The sequence below is a fragment of the Castor canadensis genome, chromosome 3 (assembly GCF_047511655.1).
Source record: "Castor canadensis chromosome 3, mCasCan1.hap1v2, whole genome shotgun sequence".
NCBI classification, from domain to species: domain Eukaryota; kingdom Metazoa; phylum Chordata; class Mammalia; order Rodentia; family Castoridae; genus Castor; species Castor canadensis.
This window is the reverse complement of record NC_133388.1, coordinates 31,035,581-31,040,116: the sequence shown is the minus strand read 5'-3', so window position 1 is coordinate 31,040,116 and position 4,536 is coordinate 31,035,581. Positions and strand designations below refer to the sequence as shown.

At 40.4% G+C, this 4,536-nt stretch overlaps 1 pseudogene; it reads right to left on the bottom strand.

Moving 5' to 3' along the window:
• Positions 1 to 2,582: 2,582 nt before the first annotated feature.
• Positions 2,583 to 2,778, bottom strand: LOC109698915 (small nuclear ribonucleoprotein G pseudogene; annotated as a pseudogene).
• Between the last annotated feature and the right edge of the window lie 1,758 nt (positions 2,779 to 4,536).

The window sequence follows — 4,536 nt, the reverse complement described above, 5'->3', positions numbered from 1 at the left end:
GTGCAGAGAGAAAGCCAAAGGAGTGGGCAAGCAAAGCGAAGGCTTCATGGAGGTGACATTGGCATGGAGCCCCAAAGTGTTTGTGAGAAATGTGCTCGCTTGTCCAAACTCAAAGAATGAACTCAGAGACGGGTGAAGTCCAGCAAAAGTGAGACTTTAATGACAGTCTTGCAAGACTGGGTGTCTGGTGAGCCAGGTACACCCACAGCGGTCACAATAGGCATTTTATCACTAGTGCGCAGGTAGGTCCCTTCCCTGGTTCTTCATTGGCTGAGGACTATAGGGTGGACAATCTACTCCCCACCCCGCCTTAAGCTTTATTATTTCCTATTGAGTTATTTTAAAATATGTCTCTCTTGGGATTGGTACAATTTTAGATGTGGACTTAAGTCTCCGCCTCCCTTTGTCTCTTTGTGGTGAGAAGGCCTTCCTGTGATAACTTACTTTCTGACAAGTACATAGTTTTTACCTATTTCCTCATGACCCCTCCCCAATATCTTGTTTGTGACTTTATGTCACCGGAGGATGGATGAGGAGGTTCCCACAACTTCCTAGTTTCCACACAAAATCTCAGGTCCTTGAGATCCACAAACATTGAAAAGCATTTCAAGGTGTCTCACAAGGTGAAAGTTTTGGCAAGGATTTATTTTAGTATAATGGGATAAAGCATAGACAAGGGGGGTGGGGAGAGAAACATTTCCTGTTCCCCACACAGTAAATGGGAGCAAAGACTCAAAATGGTGGTCCCCAACTCTTAGTTTTATAGTGGAGAGCTGGGGGAATACAGTGGTCAAGGATAATGGGTCCAGGTGACTGAGATGGCTGATGGGGAGGAGTCACCCTCCCAAATTTTACACCCTAAATCAGAGAATAGGATGCTTTAAAACTTCCTTTTCCTAGACTTGATTATTTCTCCATCCATCCAAGGATTCTAGCAGGTTTTTAACATCTCATAGAGGAAATCAGAAGCAGGTAGCTCCTCTTTGTCTCCCAGTTTTTATAATTTAGCATCTAAAAGATGGGAGGGAGCCAGCTTTTCTGGCTCTCCTTGTTCCAGTGTCAGAGTTTGGCCCTTTAAATATTGATTAAAATATAATTTCCCTGTCTCCTCATCTATCTATCCTGCCTCATTTCCAGGTGCATGCAAGTAATCTACCAGAAATTTTCCATTCATGGTTAAATAAATGCTTTGCCTTGAAAATGGACCACCACCGAATTTATTTCTAATATTGTTCAAGAAACAGCAAGTGGTATGGTGTGCTCAGGGGTAAGGCAGGAGGTAGTGAACAGTGTATGAAGTGACATAATCCAAACTGTGTTTTAGGAAGTCCAATGTAAAAAATAACTTTTCTGGTGAGCAAATGCAAATGGGAAGGACCAGTAAGATGACTTTTGCACCATCTGCAAGGGTGGTTGTCTGCCCAGATGAGGCCAATGGCAGAGCAAAAACAAAAGGATGACGATGGGTGCAAGGATACTGTGGGAGTGGAATCCATGAAGCTTAGCAGTCACCTAAAGAATGGGGTATAGGAAGAAGAAGGAAGAAGCAGGAACTTGAAGTGGTTTTGAAGTAACTTGCCTGGGCAACTCTATGTTGGTGGTAATGTTTCCTGAACAGGGAAGAGTGGAGAAGAGGCAAATTTGATAGGGACAATGGAAGAAACAAAGCTTTATTTTGAGGTCTTAAACTGTAGATGCTTGTGGAATATATAAGTGGAGACAGCAGAAGCAGATGATAAATCTGGGAACTTTCAGTGCCAGTGGAGGAAACTGGTGCTATGGAAGTGATGTGACTCATAGGACAGAATTTTCCTTGAAGCAGAGCAGAGGACTGATGGCTGTGGACACCTGTTGTATAGTTCCATGTTTTTGTCCTGTGGAAGTCACAAATTGAGAATGTCCAAAATAGAATTAATCATCTTCCTGTCAAACCCGTTTTTCTTCTTGACTTCTCTTGCTCTGCAGATGACACTGATAAGTCTGTCACTCTGGCGCAAACCCTCAGTTATTTTTGTCTCCTCCTTTAACTCTTAACACAATAAGTTTCACTTACAGAAAACTCTGGAAATCCATAAAAACAATAGATTGGAGACATAGGCACTTAACTTTGAATATTGTACAGTGTATCATTCTGGTCATATTCTCATGCAAGCACAGTTTTAATTTCTTTTGTGTATGAATAGAGCCAAACTCTACATTTTAGGCTAATCTTCATACTGAAATGTAACAATCATACAGAAATATATACAATCATAAATCAATAACTTTTCATGTCATTAAACATTCTTCCACAACATCAATTTTAAAAGGCTGTGAGTTATTTTAGCCAATAGACAAATTTAGTTAACCCCTATTCTAGCACTTCTGGCTTTTTCTAGTTAGGAGATAATGCTGTAGAGATGAATTTACCTGTACTTAACATTTTTGTGCCCATTTTCTTTCTTTCTTTTTTTCTTTTTTTTACTATTACAAAAGTTTATTTAACAAAAGGATAATAAAATGTACATGACCCAATTTTTACTTCATAGTAAAACAGGCCCTTTGGAGAGCAGACATGGATTTCTCTGCTGAACTGTCATTATTTAAACTTGTTCTAAAGCTTCTAACATGATGATACTATTTTCTTTTATTACTACCACTCCAGTATTGTTCTATTGCCCACTAGTTGCCATCCCCACACATTTCATCTATCACAAGGTTCATAAAGGGATCAAATCCCGGCAATATTTCTTGGACATGTCTGCCACCATTTAATTTCAGTGACAACTTCTTGTCCATAAATTTGTTTTTAGCTCTGGAGGGTGTGCTTTACTTATGGTGTCTTTTCAGCAGGCTAGGCGATGCTTTGAAATGGGCTTGTGCCCATTTTCAATTTTCCCTTAGAATAAAATTCTTAGAAGAAATCTGAGCCAAATGCCATATGCATTTTTTTTAAAAAAACCTTTTTATTTTTATTGAGTGGTACTGGGGTTTGAACTCAGGGCCTCAGTCTTGCTAGGCAGGCACTCTACCACTTGAGCCACTCCACCAGTCATTTTTGTGTGTGTATTGGGTGTTTTTGAGATAGGGTCCTCAAACTGTTTGCCCTGGCTGGCTTGGAACCATGATCTTCCTGATTTCTGCCTCCTGAGTAACTAGAATTACAGGTGTAAGTCACTGGCACCCAGTCAACCTTTTTATTTTAGAATAGTTTTAGGTTTACAGAAAAATCATGAAGAGTCTACAGTTTCTATATAACTCACCTACTTTCCCTTATTAACATCTTACATTAACATAGCACATTTGTCTTAACCAATTTGTAATACATTATTATGAACTAAAGTCCACTCATTATCCAGATTTAGTTTTTTCCTTAGGAGTGTTTTTCTATTTCTGTCTTCCACCCATTCTATCATATTACGTTTTGTTGCCATGACTTCTTAGGCTCTTGTAGGTGTGACAGTTTCTTAGACTTCCTTGTTTTTGATGATCTTAACAATTTTGAGAAATATCAGTCAAGCATTTTGTAGGCTGTTCCTCAATCCAGGCTTGTCTGATTTAAAAAAAAAAAGTTTGTTTTTTTTTTTCCATGTGATTAGGTTGAGGTTATGGGTTTTGGAAGGAAAGTACCATTAAAGTACCATTCTCATCATATATCAAGTTCACATACTATCAACATGATTTATCACTGTTGATGTCAACCTTGATCACTTGGCTGACATAGTGTTTGCCTGGTTTCTCCACTGTAGTTACTCATTTTCCCCTCTTTCCATACTGTATTCTCTAAGGAAGTCACTATGCACAGCTCATAGTTAAGGAAATGAGAGTTATGCTTCTAGTTGGACAATAGACATAAATTACTTGGGATTCTTCCGTGGGAGATTTATCTCTTCTTCCCCACTTATTAACTTTTCCATTCATATCAGTATTGGCTCATGAATATTTCTTTTATACTTTGAGTTATAATCCAATATTACTTTATTTGTTTTATTCCTCAGGGCATTTTTTTTTTTTTTGTGGTACTGGGGTTTGAACTCAGGGCCTACACCTTGAGCCACTCTACCACCTCTTTTTTGTGATGGGTTTTTCCAAGATAGGGTCTTGCAAACAATTTTCCCGAGCTGGCTTTGAACTGTGATCCTCCTGATCTTTGCCTTCTGAGTAGCTAGGATTACAGGTGAGAGCCACCGGGCCAGGCATGTGCATGCATATTTTTAATGCTCTGAGTAACTTATTGCAAAATTACCCCTTCCCAAAGATTGTGTCAATTCTTATGGTTATGAAGTGGAGATCCCTTTCTCCTCAACATCACAAATCCTCAGCGACCAGCTTTTAGACACCGGAAGGGAGGTCCTCATAGATGGACACCTGAGTCCTGACAAGCCTTTGCCCCGCCCCTACTCTCAGCTCTTCCTTTCTTCGGGCTCCATCTCCAGCTTCCCCAGGGCTCCGCCCACAGTGGGGCGGAAGTAGGCTCGCCGCGGGGCGGAAACACTGGGTTGGGGCGGTCCCCTGCGCAGTCAGCTCCTCCCACTCCACTGCCTCCCACTCCTCCGC